Here is a 19922-nt window from a genome sequence, read left to right as displayed (position 1 = left end):
GCGGCGCGCTTGCGCCGCCCAGGGCCTCTGCGCTTCGGCGCTCGGGGTGGGGGAGGCCGCATGCGCGCAGGCGCAGTGGGCTCCGAGGGGCGGTGCCGGTGGCGGGTGTGGGCGTGGCCGGGACAGGGCAGGGGGCGGCTGAGGGTCGGGGGTCCTGGGAGGGTCGCGGGACCGTGGCTGGGCGGTGGGCTCGCGGCTGCCTGAGCGCCTTCGGCGCGCGGTCGCCCCCTTAGAGCTTTCCGGAAGGAGCTCGGTGAGTTAGGGGAGGCTCCAAGGGGCTGCCGCGCGACCCCAGGCCGGGCCGGCGGGGTCGGGTCTCCGCACGTCCTGAGGCGGCTTTGCGGACGCCGGCGCCTGGCGTGATTTCTGGTCTCCTCGGGGAGACGTGCCCTGGGACGGTCTCCCGACTCAACCACGGACCTTTTCTGTGCGAGTAGAACTTCATTTTATGTCTTCAAATAATCTAGTTGTCCGCTCCCTCCTGCTAATCATTGCATGTTGTTCCCAGGATTATAGTGAGTGGTGTGAGGTAAATGCTGTTCTGGCTCCTCAGGTCGCTCTCTGTACAGTCAGACGACAAAAAGGGCTTTCCTGTAAATCTACTTGCTCCCGGGTTTTTCCCCCTTCCCGTTTAATTAGATGAAAGTTCCTCTTGTCATTATGTTCGTAATGTAACGTTTTCTTCTTGAGCACGTTAGCAGGACGTGTAATAAATACCCTGATCCACGTGGGTCAGCGTGCGTTAGAATTGGGTACTCACTGCAAAGAATACTGGTAAGGATTTTCCCAGTAATAGGAAGTTTTAAATGCGGATTCTCGTAGGAAGCTTTATGTGAGAGGCTGCCAGCTGTGTCTTCTCTAGTTACATTTGTATTAAAAGAGACGACTGTCCCCAGGTTGCAGGCAGTTTATCAGAATCCAGGTTGAAGAAGAGGTGGTGCTTGCTACAGCTTCATTCACCTGGACATTTTGATAAAGCACTTTTGACTTTTTTTGTTTTCATTAGTAAGTACCCTTGAATATTCCATGAGAACTATAATTCATCTCATCAGAAAAATGCATTTATATCCACTAAAAATTGTATTCAGTGGCATGGAGTTCAGGAAACTCTTCATGGGCTTCTGCCTAGGAGTCCTTTAGTGGGTTGGTCAAAGCTCTTCATTTTTATTTTTTTCCTAAGGGATGGACAAGAGCTTTAGTTAGGTCAGTAAAAATCATGCAGATGGTTTGGAAATGCTGAAGGCCAAGGACAGAATCTTGACAGACAACAGTTTTTAAGGACACAGGTAGAGAAAGGGAAGTTTGCAAAAAGACTAGAGAGGAATAGCCTTAGGAGTGGGAGTAGATCGGTGGTGGGTGTGGAGGGAGCTGATGGTCAGTAGGCATGTGCTGTAGTGGGCATCAACAAGGTCACAATCCAAGAGGCCCATTGAGTTAATGTCTCAAAGATCAACAGGTTCCTTAAAGAGAGCAATTTGAGTGGAAAACAGAAGTCAGATGGGGGACAGAGCTGGAATGGTGCCTTGAAACCCCTGCCACAGCTCCTGAGACCACGGGTCTTGTCTCCCCATGTGTCTTTCTTCCCACTTTTCTACTGGTTTCTTCTGCCCCTTGAAATGTGCTGTCTGTCCTCTTAAGACCTTTGTAGCGACAGTTCTCTTTGCCTGCGCACAACTTTTCTTTCCCTGTTTCTTCCCACCTTTGCTTAACTACCTCCTCCTCGTCCTTGGATTCTCACTTCCTCGAGGAGGGGGGTGATTTCCCGGCCCTCCCTGGCAGGGTGGGATCCCCTGGATGTACCTATGGCCACCCCTTTCAAGGCCGGGCATTGGCTGTGATGCAGAAGCACAGGACTTCAGGACAGCAGTTTCCATTAAGCAAACCACTGTTGTTTGAGTAGGAAAAAGTGTTTCAGTGGACTTTCTGCTTTGTAGATCACAGCAGAGGGTATGTTGATGATAACGTTTGAGAAGAGTTGTGCTTTTTTTGGCAATACTAATTTGGCTAGGAAAAGAAAGGCTTTGTTGTTGAGCAAAAAAAAAAAACTGACTAGAACTAAGAGCTAGACTTGCTTTTAGTGTGTGAGGACTTTTACTTTATACCTTATCAGTCAAAGTCCTGTAAGAAAAGGAGATGTATTATTTTTAGTCTGAACTCTGGCCCCTTACTCCTTTTTGCCCTCTCTGAACAGTTGCTTTTACAAGGTAACTTGTGACATGGGAGGTTTCTGGGAGCGAATGACTGGATTGGAGCTCACTCTTGGTTGCTTGTGTTCAGTGCCTCATCAGGATTCCTGCAGGACATGCATCTATCTAGTGGGCACTTAATATGTGTTTGTTGAACACCGACTTCCTACCACAGTAGGGTGACTTGATGGTTTGCATGATCCGGAAGGAGCGGGGGAGGCTAAAGAGATAGGTTGGAGATTGAAGAAAGAGAAGGGATGAATAGTGGAGCCAGAAGCTTCAGGAAGCAGGGGCTGATGGGACCAGGAGCACAGTGTGGAAAGCCTTGCTGTGAATGGGCGCGGCTGGCAGAAGTGAGATTGCTGGAAAGGTCTAATTTGGTCTAATCGACAAGCTAGTAGCATTAATATAGTCCGAGGTTAATTCTAGCTTTTTGAGAAATGTTCACGATCCCTTTCTGCCTTTCCCTCGTTGCTGCTGATTGCCATGTGAATCAGCAGGGGCATTAGAAGGGCAGAGGAAAGGAATGGAATTGTGTGAGCCTTTCGGGGAAGAGAGTAAAACTGTAGGGAAGTGGCAAAAGCTAAGTTATGGAGTAATGTTTCTTGTAAGTGGTAGTTCAGGAAGAATTCGGGTAATTAATCAGAGTTTGTGGAATACTTAACTGGTCATTTTTCTTCAATAGAAATTCATGGTTCAAATATTGTCAGAGTAAGAGCAGTTTTTATCATTTGTGAGTCAGCTGATTTTTAGAAGTAAAATATCAAATGAACTCCATTCTTCTAGTACTTACCTTGGCAGCCAGTGTGGAGGAAAAATCAAAGCTGTCTTGTTCTAAAACTGTTCCCTTGAGGTATCTGTTCCATGTTCTGCCAGCCTTAATGAAAGTACTCAGGGCTTGCTGCCGTATTAAACTCCTTGATTTCCTTCAGAATCACTTGTGTTTTCACACCTTGGAGTCTGCCTGGACATACTGGACAAGTTGGACATACTCTCTGCCTACCTTACTTGTCTTGGAAAATGTCTTCAAGACTAGACATCAGTCATTTTGTTGTTGTTTAGTCGCTCAGTCATGTCTGACTCTTTGTGATCCTGTGGACTGTAGCCCACCAGGCCCCTCTGTCCATGGGATTTTCTAAGCAGGAAAAGTATGTTGCCATTTCCTTCTCCAGGGGATCTTCCCGTCCTAGGTATTGAACCCACATCTCGTGCATTGACAGGCAGATTCTTTACCACTTCGCCACTGTGGCAAAGCTATTTGTTCCTTCTTTGATTCTGAATGCTCTTTCATTAGCATATGAATCCCATTGTTGTACACCTGTCCGCCAGTCCTTGTAGTTCCTTGGGGACTGCGTCATTTTCCTTTGTTTCCCTACCATCTGCCTGTAGCCTAAGGTGTGCCTGATGCTCAGTTAGCATTCACTAAACAAAAGTACTACTGTGAGATGTCAGCACCTTGGTTCTTCCAGCTCTTCACTTGCCACTGAGGTGACCCCGTCTAGCACGATGTTGTGACTGCTGTAGGGTTACCACATCCACTAGGAACTCACAGCCTGTGCTCCTGAGTCTCACTGCAGCCTGCCCTGCTCTGCCAGCATGACAGCCTCTGTTGCTTCCTTTATGATCTGCTTGAGACAGTGGCGCTGAAAGAATCATGACATTTTCGATGGCAGGAGAGAGTGGGATGTGCTATAATAGGTTGGTCCTTGTGGGACTGGAGGCCTTGAAAACCACGTCTGGGACCCATGGATCAGACTGGAAAGGGATTTCCAAGTGCCCTGAAACTGCAAACTTATTCGAATGCTCCTGGGGATGTGGTTTCTAGGGGATTTCAGGGCTTTGGTCAGATTCTTAAATGGAACTCTCTGATTCCTCAGACGGTCAGAACCACCATTTTAAGGAAAAGCAACCCGGAGAATGATACCCTGGTGAAGGATATAGAACTGGAAACAGTACTGTTTCGCCTTTGACAGGTTCTGTAGGTTGTGTTCATGGTGCTGAGTTGTGTCTGACTTTTTGACCCCATGGACTATAACCCGCCAGGATCCTCTGTCCATGGCATTTCCCAGGCAAGGATACTTGAAGTGGGTTGCCATTTCCTCCTCTGGGGATCTTCCCAGCCCCAAGATCTAACCCACATCTTCTGGGTCTCCTCCGTTGGCAGGCGGATTCTTTACACTGAGCCACCTAGGAAGAAGCCTAGTTCTCTAGGTTATGGATACCTAGAATCATGGAATTCCAGATGGCTGCATTGGCCCTGCACTTTCTAGCTTGCTCTTGTTCAGGGTATTGACTTTAAAACAGAATCTCCAGTAACCCTTTTTGGTTTCTCCTAGATCATTAGTATCCACAAGAATTTGTTATTCCCTGCTGGAAAACTGTCACAGTTCTTTTTTTTTTTTTTTTTTTAATGTATCTATTGATTTGTTTGGCTGCACCGAGTTTTAGTTGTGGCATACGAACAGTTAGTTGCTGCCTGTGGGATCTAGTTCCCTGACCAGGGATCGAACCCAGGCCTCCTGCATTGGGAGCACAGTGCCTTAGCCACTAACACTAGGAAGTAGCTAGCCACTAAGAAGCACAGAGCCTTAGCCACCAAGGCTGAGGAAGTCTGTAGCTCAGCTCTTGGTGTCTCTTCCTGCAGTTCTGATCCCCTGCTTGATTGCTTTGTTTTCTTATTCTGTTCTCTCTCCAGAGAGTAAACCATAGATAAAATCTAGGAAAGCAGAATTAAAATTTACATAAGTGCTAAATTAAGTTAAATGCTCTTCACTTTCTTAGCATTCCTATGATTTGTTTCCCCTGGAAATTCTTACCTAGATTCTCCACACTCTGTTCCCTGTTGGTCGTGCCATTAAAATTTTTATTTCTTACTGGTAAACTGTTAGGGGCAGAGAATATTTAAACCTACTAGTTTATTAGAACCTTTGATAATACCATTACAACATAGCAGCTGATAGCCAAGGAACAAATATGGTTCAGCCGGCTAGTGTTACAGCATGTGAGTTCTGACTCTGCTGTTCTGAGTGGAATATTAAGCTTTTCTGTTACGTTCTTAGTTGGGATGATGTTCTGCCTTGCTGGGCTGTTGTCTGAAATTAGTACAGTGCTATTTTAAATGTATTGAGTATAGTGATAATTTAATGTAGTATTTATGGTGTAGTAAACAGTGAAATCCTTGCTTTTAATGATCGTGGACACATTTAGACACGCAGCAAGATAAAACCTGTGAACAAGAGACATGACCACATACGTACAATTCCCCTAGATTTGGTGTATGATTTCAAGGGCATCATAGGCCCTGAGGACCATTGGGATTGCTGACTTCCAGGAAACTTGTGTCTGTGGATTTCTGGCATCTTTTCTGTTTGTTTGTTTTAATATGCTCCTACTCTTTCACACCCAGTACTCTAACTTAATAAGCTCATTGTTCTGTCCCTTTGTTTGGCTCATGTCTCTATCACTGATAACTTTGTATCACACTGCCTGCATTCCTCTAGAGAAAGTCTCATGCTGAATTACTTTGTTTCTTTCACTGTATTCAAACAGTTTTGTATTCTGAAAGCTATCATTTCCTCTTGACAGTTTGCTTAGTCGTGCTTCCAGGAGTTCTTAAAGTGGGCTGGAGTAAGGTTCCTGGACGGTAGTCCGCTCCTCCTAGTTAAGGTTGGGACCTCAGACAGTCCAGGTTCTCCATGACAGTGGCAACTGTCTCAACCAATGAAATTACAAAATGTAGGTGATGTGATGTTAGGTTAGTTGCTCAGTCGTGTCTGACTCTTTGTGACTGCATGGACTGTAGCCTGCCAGGCTTAGGGTTGCCATTTCCTTCAGGGAATTTTCCCCACCCAGGGATCGAAACAGGATCTCCTGCATTGCATTCAAATCATAAGTTTTTATTTTTTGAAATCCCTATTACTGTAATATCAGGGTAAGAAAATTACACAATATTAAACCATATTTTAGTACTTGGTACATAGCTTTTTTTACATAGTATATGGAAAATGTACCCTTGTACTGTAGAATATTCTATCCTGAGCTCTTGTGATGGAACAGCAAGTAAGAATTTAGGAAATGGGAAAAGAGATGTTAATTTTATAAGGAAAAAAAAATCTTTAAGATAATCCCAAATTGGTTGTTTGTAATTATGGGAGAAATACCAAAATTTCTTCCTTTATACTTAAGATCCCTAAGGGAATCCTGAATTATATGATGGCTCAGTGTTCTCTTTATTAGTCAGATGTTTTTGCCTGTACTCTGTATGAAGGTCCTGTGGATGGACACAGTGAAGTGTGAAGCTAAGTGTCTCACATCCTTCAAACTCCATTACTTAAGAGTGTTCAGGCTTGGTTATGGCTCTGAGAGTGCCCTTCACTGTCTGGGGAGATCAGATTCCTCCTGGTGTATGTCCTGCTGTGTATCATGCTTTCTGAGAGGCCCTCTTTGAGTAAAAAAGTTTAATAAGAATAAAAGAGCTTATCTTGCTTGAACCTCCTCCTTTGTATCAGACAGATACTATGTAACTTCATGTGGATTATCTCACAGGTGGTCGCACATGAGAAAAACTGAGATTCAGCTTCTCCAGATGTATGCTGCAGTTAACCAGCAGGTCCAGATAGGAATCCAGTACTGAATTCTAGAGCTTGTGTTTTAATACCTGAATAAGTAAATGGCTTGGTTGGGGTTTCAGGAATATGGCAAGAATGAGAAAAGTATAGAAGGGCATGCAATGCAAGAGCAAGTCACTGCTCCTACCTTTCCTGGTTCCTTCCTGTGGGCAATCACTGTGCTTCTCCATTCACACCCATCTTTACCTGCCTGCCTGCCTGCCTCCCCTCTCCCTCCCTCTCTTTGTCCAGCACCATTAAAACAAATGTTAGCATACTGTTTTACACCTTGATTTTTCTCTTACATATAGAAAATCCTTCCATATAGATCTCATGTGTTCATTTTAACAGCTAAACAGTGTTCATTATTTAAGCATTCATCTGTGCACATGTAGGTTATTTCTAGCCATTAGCTGTTACGAGCAGTGCTGCAAACAGCATGTACACACATGTCCGTGTCAGTAGTGTAGGAAAGTGCCTGGTTTCCTACACCTTTGTATGCCTAGTTTTTAATCTTTGTTCATGAGGTGGAAAATGGTTTTACTGTTGTTGTATTTTGCAGTTCTTTTCTTATGAATGAAGTTTAACAGTGCTTACTTTTAAAAGTCACTTGTATTTCCTTTCCCTTTCTGGTATGTTAGAGCTCTTTACATATTAAGGAAGTTAAACCTTTGTCATATATTACAAATATTTTTTCAAATTATATTCATAATGGTAATATTTATTTGTAATATTTTTCAAAATATATTTTGCCCTTATTTATGATAGTTTTTCATGTAGAAAATTTAAATATTAATGAAATGAGATTTATCAGCCTTTTCTAAGTTATTGTGCCATAGCTCAGAGAGGCTTTCTCTGTTCTATGATTACAAAAAAACTTTCTCCAATGTTTTTCAACAATTTTATGGTTTTATTTCTTTTACGTTTGAATCATTGTTCAACCAGGGCTTGATTTTGGTATGAGGAATGAGGTAGACACCGTATCAAATTGTTTCTGTGGTTAAATGTAAGTAACAATTTGCCATTTTCACCATTTTAATGTATACAATTCAGAGTCATTTATTCCATTTACAGTGCTGTGCAGCCATCATCCCCATTTGCCAAACCCTTTCAGCACCCTGAACAGAAACCCTGTCCCCAGTAAGCAGTAACTCCCTATTTCCTCCTCTCCCAGTCCCTGGTGACCTCTCCTTTACTTGAGCTCTATGAATCTGCCTCTCTACATCCTTCATACACATGGGCCCATGTAGTACTTTTCTCTTTGTATCTGAATTATTTCACTGAACATGATGTTGTTAAGGTTGAACAATGTCATCTGTAGCAGCCTCATTTGTTTTTATGGCTGAATAATTTTTTTTGTATGGATATACCACATTTTGTTTGTCTGCTAATGGATGTTTGGATTGTTTCCACCTTTTGGCTCTTGTGAATAATACTGCTGTGAACATTGGTGTGCAAGTATTCATTGGCATCCCTGTTTTTTGTTTTTTGTTTTTTCACTGGTCTGGGTCTTTGTTGTGTGCACAGGCTTTCTCTAGTTGCGTTAAGCAGGGACTACTCATTCATTGCAGTGGCTTCTCTTGTTGTGGCTCCTGAGCTCCAGAGCACAGGCTCAGTAGTTGTGGTGCACTTGGTGTGTGGGATCTTCCCAGATCAGCGATCAAACCCGAGTTGCCTGCATTGGCAGGCTGATTCTTATGCGCTGAGCCACCAGAGAAGTCCTGGAGTCCTTGTTTTTAATTCTTTTGGTTTGGACCTACAGGTAGAATTGCTGGATAATATGGTTCAGTTCAGTTCAGTCGCTCAGTCCTGTCAGACTCTTTGTGACCCCATGAATTGCAGCACGCCAGGACTCCCTGTCCATCACCAACTCCTGGAGTTCACTCAAATGCACGTCCATTGAGTTGGTGATGCCATCCAGCCATCTCATCCTCTGTCGTCCCCTTCTCCTCTTGCCCCCAATCCCTCCCAGCATCAGAGTCTTTTCCAATGAGTCAGCTCTTCGCATGAGGTGGCCAAAGTACTGGAGTTTCAGCTTAAGCATCATTCCTTCCAAAGAACACCCAGGGCTGATCTCCTTGCAGTCCAAGGGGCTCTCAAGAGTCTTCTCCAACACCACAGTTCAAAAGCATCAATTCTTCGGCGCTCAGCTTTCTTCACAGTCCAACTCTCACATCCATACATGACCTCTGGAAAAAGATAGCCTTGACTAGACGGACCTTTGTTCTATATTTAACATGGAAGAGCTGCTAAGCTGTTTTCCACAGTGGCAGCAACATTTTACATTCTCACCAGCAATGTTTGAGAATTCTGCTTTCTTCATATCCTCACTAACACTTTTTATTTTCCATTTTAAAAATTATGGTCCTGCCTAGTAGTTATGTCATTGAGGTTTAGATTTGCATTTCCCTCATGACTAAGGATGTTGAACATCTTTTTCATGTGCTTATTGACTGTTTCTATATCTTGGGAGAAATGACTATTCCAGTCCTTTGCCCTTTTTTGGTTTGTTTTTAATTAAGACTTTACTGGAGTCATTTCAGGTTCACAGCAGGATTGAGAGGAAGACAGAGATTTCTTATATACACCCCTGGCCCCATACCATTATCAGCGTTCCCCACCAGAGTGGTACATTTGTTACAATCCATGAACCTACACTGACAATAATCATCCAGATCCATAGTTTAACATTAAGATTCACTCTTGGTGTTGTATAATTGGTGTGTTTGGACTAATGTATTATATGACCTCTGTCCATCACTGTGCCATCATCCAGAGTATTTTCAGAAATCCTCTGTGCTCCACCTTGTCATCCCTCCAACCCCTGACAACCACTCATCTTTTATTGTCCCCATAGTTTTGCCTTTTCCAGAATGTCATATAGTTGGAATCATACAGTATGTAGCCTTTTCAGGTTGGCTTCTTTCAGTTAGAAATATGCATTTAAAGTTTGTCCATGTCTTTCATGGTTTGATAGCTCATTTCTTTTTCACACTGATTAATATTTTGTTATCTGGGTGTATCACAGTTTATTTATCCATTCAGCCTTTGAAGGACATACTGGTTGCTTCCAAGTTTTGGCAATTATGAATAAAACTGATAGAAACATCCATGTGCAGGTTTTTATGTGGACATAAGTATTCAGCTCCTTTGGGTAAATACCGAGGAGCCTGATTGCTAGATCATATGTTAAGAGTTTGTGTGGTTTTGTAAGAAAGCACCACACTGTCTTTCAGAATGGCTGAACCATTTTGTATTCCCACCAGCAGTGAATGAGAGTTCTGTTGCTCCACACTCTTGTTATCATTTGGTGTTGTTGGTATTTCAGATTTTGTCCATGCTAGTATTTGTCTTTGCCTATTTTTTAATTTTTGTTTTGTTGAATTGTAGGAGTTCTTTATATATTCTGGTTATTAATATCTCATCAGATATATTATATATAAATATTTTTTCCCAATCTGTGGGTTTTTACTCTTTAGATAGTGTCATTTTATACAAGTAAGTCTTCAATTTTGATGACATCCAGTTCACCTGTTTTTGCTTTGTTGCCTGTGCTTTTGGTGTCATAATTTAGGATACCTTTTCCAAATTCAAGAGCATGAAGATTTTCAAACCTTACGTTTTCTCCTAAGATTTTCTTATGTTTGGCTCTTATAAATAGGTCTTTGATCCATTTTTAGTTAATTTTTCTGTGAAGTGTATTGTAAAAATCCAACTTCATTCTTTTGCATGTGGTTGTCCAGTTTTCCCAACACTGTTTTTTGAAAAGACTGTCCCTTCTGTGTTGGATGATCATGGCCCATTTGTTGAAAATCAATTGACCACAGATTTGAGGGTTATTTCTGAACTCTCTTCTATTCCACTCATCTGTGTCTGTCTTTTTGGCATACCACATGGGGTTGATGACTGTAGCTCTATAAATATTGTAATCAGGCAAGTGTGATTGCTTCAGCTTTATTGTCCTTTTTCAGTATTGTTTGGCTTTTCTGCATCCCTTGACTTTTCATATAAATTTTGGGATGAGTTTTTCTGTTTCTATAAAATTGTCATTGGAATTTTGATCAGTATTACATTGAACAAATAGGGATTTTGATAGGGATTGCATTGAAAAATCACTTCTTATCGTTTTGTCATCTTAATACTGTCTTCCAGTCGACAAGCATGAGGTAGCTTTCTATTTTGTTTGGGTTCTATTTAATTTATTTCAGCCATCTTTTATAGTTATTAGAGTACGGATCTTTCACCATTTTGGTTAAGTTTATTCTTAAGTGTTTTATTCCTTTTCAGTCTATTATAAACGGGTATGTTTTCTTAATTTCATTTTTTTGGATTGTTCATTGCTAGTATGTAGAAACAGCTGATTTTTGTGTGTTGATTTTGTGTTTTGCAATTTTTCTGAATGTGTATTAGCTCTAACAGTTGTTTTGTGGATTATTTAGGTTTTTCTACACATAAGATCACATCTTTTGTGAGTAGAGGTAATTCATCAACTTTCCTTCCAACTTGGATTGCTTAATATTTGTTTTGCCTCGTTCTCAGGTTGAACATCCATTGCTGTGTTGAATAGAAGTGATGAAGGTGGAAATCCTTGTCTTGTTCCTGATCAATTAATTTTTTTCTGAATAACTGCTTTTATTATACTGTATGTAGAGTAATCCATCTTTCCTTGTCCCTGCCCGTCCATTTACAACACCATTTGCATAATTTGTAGGGTCTTGTGTGTGTGTTGGGTGAGTGAAGCATGAACAAAGGCCTGCATGGTCTGATCTCTTGCCACTTGCTCATCCTTCAGTCTTGCATTTCTCTCTCTTGTGCACCACAAGTGTTGTGTTGCTTATGCTTCTTGCAGGACACCAGTCAGTCATTCTTCATTCATTCCTTATGTATGTTCACATGTCTGTGACTTTGCACAGCTATTTTGTCTACTTGGACCCATCTTCCCCTGCTCCTTGACTTGGCTTCAGCCTGCTCATCTTCAGGCAAATGTAAATCCTCTTTCTGTGTTTTCTTTAAATGTGAACATGCTTTTCTTATGCACTTAATAGACTTGCTCCTTGATAATTTCAAGTCTGAGGTCTGATTTTAAAGAGAAAGTTGTCAGACACAGTTGTGCAAATAGCAGTAAAAATTGACAGTAAGAAAAAAAATTGACAGCAAGAAAAGTCAGAAAATGAGAAACGGATATGATTTTCTAGGTCTTTAATCCCATGCAGTAGAAGATTTTTTTTTGTTGTTGTTCTTTCATATTGAAATGACCAAAACACAGTGATAAGGGGGAAAAAAGTTATTATTTGACACTAGAGAAGGGTCCCACCCACATACTTGAGACTTAGGGAATTTTGATAGTAAAGTGTGAACATCCACAAAAGTTTGGGTAAGGGCACTTTCCTGTAGAGATGAACAAACACAATATTAGAGATATGAAAAACTCAGCACTTGAAGAAAATGAAACTTTGTCCTTTAGGGCATGTGAAATAGTATAAAAAAGAGAGAAAAGTGGAATTCAGATCCCCAATATGACAAGAGAATATTGCAAAAATAAAATAAGCTGAGATCAGGAATGAGTTCTTGAAGTTATAAAATGTGACTGTAAAAAAAATTTAGGACTCCCTAGCAGAATAGATTGTGCAGAATGCCAAGTTAACTTGAAAAACAAAAACCTCACATTTAGGAATTTAGGAGAAAGATTAATAGTAAGAGAGCATTTAAAGCACAGGAATTTCTCAAATGTCTGGTTAAAGTTCTGAAAGAGAGGACAGAGGAGACAGATGAAGCAGGAACTGAGGAGATAGTGAAGAACATCTCTGAGCCAAAGAAAGCCTTGAAACTCAAGGTCAAAGTTTTTACCAGGAATACATTTAAAAAGCATAAAAACTTGGCTCCATTTTGCTGACATTTCTAAGTATTCAGGGTAAAGAAAAAGCAAGACAAGTTATCTTTAGGGAAGAACAGGTCAGATTTGCATCAGATCCCTGGGAAAAGGAGATGTTGGTCAATCTTAACATAGTCAACTCACATGTGCAAGTAACTTTGAAATACAGCTGAGGAGCTAAATGAAAGGTTCTCCCAAATAGCCCAGTTCCATTTATTGATTTGTTAATGCCTTTGTTTATGTTGTGTATTACCATTCCAAGAGAGTATGAGTTTATGTGACTGCTGGCAGGAATGCCTGCATGGGATGTGCCATGATTTGTTCATGGTTCATATTGTTTCCCTGAAGTGGACATTCAGGTTATCTCTAGCCTTTCAGCATCATAAATAACTCCATGAAAGACATTTTGTGCATGAGTTAGATATGTTTTGGATCATTGCCACAGAGAAATAATGAGTAAGTCAATTATTTCTAGCTTTTTTGAGCAAAAATCATATAGAATATAAATTTTGGGGGGTTAAATTCTTTAAAACAAAGATCTTCCCCACTTAAATTTACCTCTGATTAAAGGTGGCCTTGGGTGTTAGATGAGCTCAGTGGTTCTCAGCTGGGTATTGGTGGATGTGTTGTCACAGATGGGGGAGGGTCTGCTGCTGCTAGATGGCCTCCTGGGCACAGAGGACCCCGCAGCAGAGCCAGCCAGCCCGCTGTCAGCACTTTGTGGGGTCAGGAGACCTCAGGTTAACAAGTTTACCACTGACAGAAGTATCCTTGGTCGGTACTTAGGGCCACAGTTCATGGTTCTGTCTGTGGTGGGAGGGGGATGTTTCAGCAGGAGGACATCAGTGGATACTGTGTTGAGTATAGCAGACCTGGGGGGTGGTTTAGCGCTTCCCCTCCCCTCCCCATTTTGAGAAACACCAAGTATTTTATTGCGTACACAAAGTGCTTAAAAATTATTTTTATGTCTTACTCAGTCAGTTCAGTCACTCAGCCATGTCCAGCTCTTTGCGACCCCATGAACCGTAGCATGCCAGGCCTCTCTTTCCATCACCAACTCCCGGAGTTTACCCAAACTCATGTCCATTGAGTCGGTGATGCCATCTAACCATCTCATCCTCTGTGATCCCCTTCTCCTGCCTTCAATCTTTCCCAACATCAGGGTCTTTTCAAATGAGTCAGCTCTTCGCATCAGGTGGCCAAAATATTGGAGTTTCAGCTTCAACATCAGTCCTTCCAATGAACACCCAGGACTTATCTCCTTTAGGATGGACTGGTTGGCTCTCCTTGCAGTCCAAGGGACTCTCAAGAGTCTTCTCGAAAACCACAGTTCAAAAGCATCAATTCTTCGGTGCTCAGCTTTCTTTATAGTCCAACTCTCACATCCATACATGACCACTGGAAAAACCATAGCCTTGACTAGATGGACCTTTGTTGACAGAGTAATGTCTCTGCTTTTTAATATGCTGTCTAGGTTGGTCATAACTTTCCTTCCAATTAAGGAAGGAAACTTAAGAAAAAGTTTCTTCTCCAACTTTGCTTCCTTTTAATTTCATGGCTGCAGTCACCATCTGCAGTGATTTTGGAGCCCCCAAAAATAGTCAGCCACTGTTTCCACTGTTTCCCCATCTATTTGCCATGAAGTGATGGGACTGGATGCCATGGTCTTAGTTTTCTGAATGTTGAGCTTTAAGCCAACTTTTTCACTCTCACTTTCATAAAGAGGCTCTTTAGTTCTTCACTTTCTCCCATAAGGGTGGTGTCATCTGCATAGCTGAGATTATTGATATTTCTCCCTGATATCTGAGGATATTGATATTTATGTCTTAGGTGGTCCTCAAAATCTGTTCTCAGTGTCAGATCTGATTACTGTTGAGATTTGGCACTGTTGTCTGTATTAGTTACGAGACCTGTTCTTTAGCTGCTCGGAAAGAAAAGAAAATCAAGCCACAGCTGACTTAACAAATGGGGACTTCCTTTTGGGATAGGAGTCCAGGCCTGTTCCTGTGGCTCCATCATGCCATCCATGACCGTCTTCTCATTCTGCCTAACCTTCCTCAGAATGTGCTGTCACCATAGGGTCACAGGACAGCTCCTGCCCTTTGCCGCCCCCACATCAGAGCCTGTGCTCAAATGAGCCAGCCCTCTTGCTCACAACTCTCCTGCAAGCCTACCAAGTGATTTTTGCTTATTCCCACTGATTGGCCAGAGAGCACTGCCCCATGACTGTTCTTAGCTGTACTGGAGTTTGGGAAATACAAGCTTTTAATTGGGCTTGTTGTAAGTCAAAAAACTACATTCAGAAACGTTTAGTAAGAAAAAGTCTATTGGAGCAAGCAGCTAGTATATACCTCTACAGCTGTTTTCTAAAGTGCTGGAAAGTGAAAGTGAAAGTTGCTTAGTTGTGTCCAACTCTTTGCGACCCCTTAGACTGTATAGTCCCTGAAATTCTCCAGACCAGAATACTGGAGTGGGTAGCCTTTCTCTTCTCCAGGGGATCTTCCCAACCCAGGGATCGAACCCAGGTCTCCCGCATTCCAGGCGGATTTTTTACCAGCTGAGCCACAAGGGGGAAGGGGTTTTTTCTAAATGCACTGAAATTAAAGGTAAAGGAGAACAAATAATAATGATAGCTTTGGAAGTTTGAGAGATTGGACTCTGTAGAATTCTTTTTTAAAAAATTAATTGAGAAAATAAAATGTGTTTGTTATGAATGTATTTTTTTTTTAATTTTATTTTATTTTTAAACTTTACAATATTGTATAGGTTTTGCCAAATATCGAAATGAATCCGCCACAGGTATACATGTGTTCCCCATCCTGAACCCTCCTCCCTCCCCATACCATCCCTACGAATGTATTTCTTAACCCCAAGCATTTGACTATTTTGTGGCGTTTTGTACATTACAGTGTCCTGTACATGTACATTTGCAGTCCATGGGGTTGGAAAGAGTCGGACACTACTGAGTGACTGAATTGGTGTTTTGTACATTAAGATCACTTCCATACCCCAATACTTGGGACCTTGCCTTTTTCTTCTTTTGTCATATCAGCAGTTTCATTACAGTATACACAAAAAAAGTTTTTTCAAGAAAAAAACGAAACAGCAATGAACAGATGGACTTAACTGTGAAAAATAGTTGTATAGGCATAACAAGTATTGAAGAAGGGCTGGTAGAATGCCCTTTTTAAAATTTGTTGTAATTTTTAGTTGTATGAGGTGTTTTTTTTTAACATATGCTGAATTTTAATCCCATATCAGATGTATGATTTGCAGCTATTTTCTCCCAGTCTGTGGATTGCAACAACTTTTTGATATGATTTTAAAACTACACATTAGCATTAAGACTGATATTATACTAGTATTTATTTGTATTTTAGCTAGTTTATTTTAAAGCATCAGTAATATATAAACTGAAGAATATGTGAACATATGGTTAAAAATTTAAATGGCTCAGAAGGTCTCCAGTAAAAAAAATAGTTGAAAGGATGGAGGGTTACCATAGAAGAGAGAGAAGCAGGATAGAGAAAAACTGTATAGGATGAGCTTTATTCCTTTCCTAAAAAAGGCTAGAAACAAATATGGCAAAAAGTGGTAACAAATGTTTAAACTTACTGGTGGGAACATGGAGTGTCCTGTTACCTATATTTTTCTGAAGGTGGCTTAGATGATAAAGAATCGGCCTGCAATGCGGGAGATCTGGGTTTGATCCCTGGGTTGGGAAGATCCCCTGGAGAAGGGGACGGCTACCCACTCCAGTATTCTTGCCTGGGGAATCCCATGGACAGAGGCACCTGGAGGGCTACAGTCCCTGGGGTTGCAAAGAGTCAGACACGACTGAGTGACTAAGCACAGCACAACACAGTGGTATAAATCTTGACCCTCCTCTTCCTCCCCACAAGTTACTAATGCTTTGACTCCTTCCAGAAGTGTGCCTTGTGTTCTCAGGCACAGTTGTGTCTGCATGGATGGAGGTGGGAACTACTCACCATCTGTGTGCTTGAGACCCCCACGCACATGTTGTAGCGCTTGTGTCCCTTTCCTGGTTCCCACCTGTCCCCCTTCCTCCCCTTACCTCCATGTCACTCCTGATGGGCCCTGAGGTTGCTGCAGATGTCCACTGTTAACGACAGTGAACATCCTGTTACACTGGTGTGTGACTGTGATATAAATTCCTGGAGGTAAAGTTGGTGGGTCAAATTATAACCATATCAGATTGTTCTCACAGAAACATTACAACAGTTCACACCCCTGCAGCATCATGTCTGAGCATCTCTTCACTCTCCTTTCCTGCCTGTTGTTAAAATTTCATATTTTTGTCAACTGTTTCTCTGCATTTGATGCAGAAGAGCTCTCAACAGAAACAGGTGTGTTTTGGTAGTTTTCATGTTTTTCTTTTACATCAGTTACTAATTTGGAATATAAATTTATTTGTACTCTGTAGTGTTTCAACTCTTCATGTAGTGTTTGAAATTATACAAATATAAGCCTAGACCTGAATATGTTTAGCTTTACATATAAAACTTATTGACATTTTAAAACTTTTTAATTGGTAGAAATGAAGCTTTTTTCTCTTTTCACTCAGTCACAGGAATTTGTTATAATATGCTTTCATGGAAAAAGTGTTTGAAACTGAAAGGTAATAATAGTCTGTATGGGACTGGTAGAGCTTTGATACTAAAACTGAATAAATTGTATGGGACAAGAAAATTAGAGGTCAATTCAACTTAAATATGTAGATGCATACATCTTAAAATAATGGTGGTATGACTAGACAGTAGAATATCATTCTGCAGTAGAAAGAAATCAGCTATGAAGCCATAAAAAGACATGGAGAAACCTTAAATGCATGCCCATGCATATCTAAATGAAAATCTATTATTGTAAGTCAGCACATTACCAGATTAAAGGAGAAAACTTATGATTATCTCCATGAATGCAGGGAAAACTGAGTAAAATTCAGCACCCAATCATGATGAAAGAAGCATTCAGTAAACTGGAGACTGAGGGAACCTTCTTAACCTGAAAAAGGATATTGACCAGAAATCTAAACCAAATATTGCACTTTGTGGTTAAACCTTAGAAGTAGTTCTTCCAAAATCAGAGAAAAAAATAATTTCTATTTGACATTGAATAGAAGGTTCTAGCCAATGCAATTAGATAAGAAGAACGTGGAAGCAACCTAGATGTCTATCGACAGATGAATGGATAAAGAAGTTGTGGTACATATACACAGTGGAATAGTCAGTTCAGTTCAGTAGCTCAGTCGTGTCTGACTCTCTGCGACCCCATGAATCACAGCACGCCAGGCCTCCCTGTCCATCACCAACTCCCGGAGTTCACTCAAACTCACATCCATTGAGTCGGTGATGCCATCCAGCCATCTCATCCTCTGCCGTCCCCTTCTCCTCCTGCCCCAATCCCTCCCAGCATCAGAGTCTTTTCCAGTGAGTCAGCTCTTCACATGAGGTGGCCAAAGTACTGGAGTTTCGGCTTTAGCATTATTCCTTCCAAAGAACACCCAGGGCTGATCTCCTTTAGAATGAACTAGTTGGAGCTCCTTGCAGTCCAAGGGACTCTCTAGAGTAATATTCTCAATGGAATATTATTCAGCCATAAAAAGGAACACATTTGAGTCAGTTCTAATGAGGTGGATGAACCTAGAACCTATTACACAGAGTGAAGTTAGAGAAAGATAAATATCTAATGCATATTTACAGAATCTAGAAAAATGGTACTGAAGAATTTATTTTCAGGGCAGCAATGGAGAAACAGACATAGAGAATAGGTTTATGGACATGGGGAGTGGGAAGGAGAGGGTGAAATGTATGGAAAAAGTAACATGGAAACTTACATTACCATATGTAAAATAGATAGCCAAGGGGGCATTTGCTGTGTGGCTCAGGAAACTCAAACAGGGGCTCTGTATCAACTTAGAGGGGTGGAGTGGGGAGGGAGATGGGAGAGAGGTTCAAAAGAGAGGGGATATATCTATACCCATGGCTGATTCATGTTGAGGTTTGACAGAAAACAACAAAATTCTGTAAAGCAATTATCCTTTGATTAAAAAATTTTTTAAAAAAGGAAACGAGGTATGAATTAGAAATGTGAAGTGTTAAGGAGGAGATAGAGTTATTACTGTTTCCTGGTATTGAGAAATTCAGAACCAGCTACCAAACAAAGTCAGTGGCAATGATTGTAGTGTGTGTGTTTCTGTTTCTTTGTGTATGGCAGATTGCATTTTCCAGAAGGGCTGCACCAGCATATGATGCACCCCCTTTCCTGTTCCACAATGAGGCTGTGATTCCTTTCACTGAGAGTTGGTCTCTGTTCCCAATTCTTGTTGGAACACCCAGTGGGTAAAAAGATGAGCTAGAAAGTTACTTGTCCTGGGGCTGTTGGGTGGGGGCAGGCAGGCATGGGAAAATCTTGAATAAACTTATTTATGCTTAATTTACAAAACTGCTTAGTGCCTAATTTTTAAAATACTGTTTCTCCACATGTCGTAGTGTGAGCAGAAGCCCAAATTATTCTTTGCTGTTAATGTGTACTCCTTTTCTGGAAAGGGGATATGCTTCTATTTTTACCTGACTTCTTAGGGTAATGTTCCACGTGGGGAAAAAAAGCTGATCATGATGGACACGCCACGTCGCTGAGTGCCTCATGCAGGCATCCTGGCACGGAATCTTCCGTTGTGGAACGCCGAGAACCAGAAGGGTCCTGAAGTGAGCATTTGTGGCTCTAAAATAAGATATGAGAATATTTCTGGAGCTCAAAATAAAGTAACAGTTATATGGCTTGAAGATAACAAAATAGATTACAATTTTAAGATTGACACTCTGGAGTATAGGCAGATATTATTCGGAGAGTTTAGTTTGGAATTTGGAGTGTGGTGTGGTGACCTGAAATTCCTTCTTTGCAGTGTAGTTACCTGAACTGTTTAATGTGGCTGTGGGTGTGAGCACAGCAGAGCAGTGCAGTGCACGCGTGTGAGAACAGAGCCTTCTGCTTGAAGGGCTGTGTCTAGCCCTGGGGTCCCAGGCTGTCAGCTCCGTGGACCTGGTAGATCATTCAGCCCCTAGCCTGTTTCCCCAACACACACAGTGGGGGAGACAGTGTTTCCATTGGTGTGCTGAGACTTGACAGAGGCGCTGGGCATGTCCTAAGTGCTCAGTGAAAGTTATTTTATACAGGCTGGGAAACTATCTTTTTGCTATATAAAGTTTAAGAGAAATGTTAAAATATGTTTTTGTTATT

The 19922-nt window shown here is 41.4% G+C and overlaps 1 protein-coding gene and 1 long non-coding RNA gene across 5 annotated transcripts in view; both read left to right on the top strand.

Moving 5' to 3' along the window:
• PTPN2 (protein tyrosine phosphatase non-receptor type 2) overlaps nt 1-19922 on the top strand; it is a 129555-nt gene that overhangs the window by 62149 nt on the left and 47484 nt on the right. The window lies entirely within an intron of this gene.
• Nucleotides 189-19898, top strand: LOC129635880 (uncharacterized). The gene is made up of 3 exons (XR_008706509.1): nt 189-253; nt 17015-17032; nt 19265-19898. It is a non-coding gene; the product is annotated as an uncharacterized LOC129635880 (long non-coding RNA).

This window comes from Bubalus kerabau, chromosome 21, assembly GCF_029407905.1.
Source record: "Bubalus kerabau isolate K-KA32 ecotype Philippines breed swamp buffalo chromosome 21, PCC_UOA_SB_1v2, whole genome shotgun sequence".
NCBI lineage: Eukaryota > Metazoa > Chordata > Mammalia > Artiodactyla > Bovidae > Bubalus > Bubalus kerabau.
This window is presented reverse-complemented; position numbering and strand designations above follow the sequence as displayed.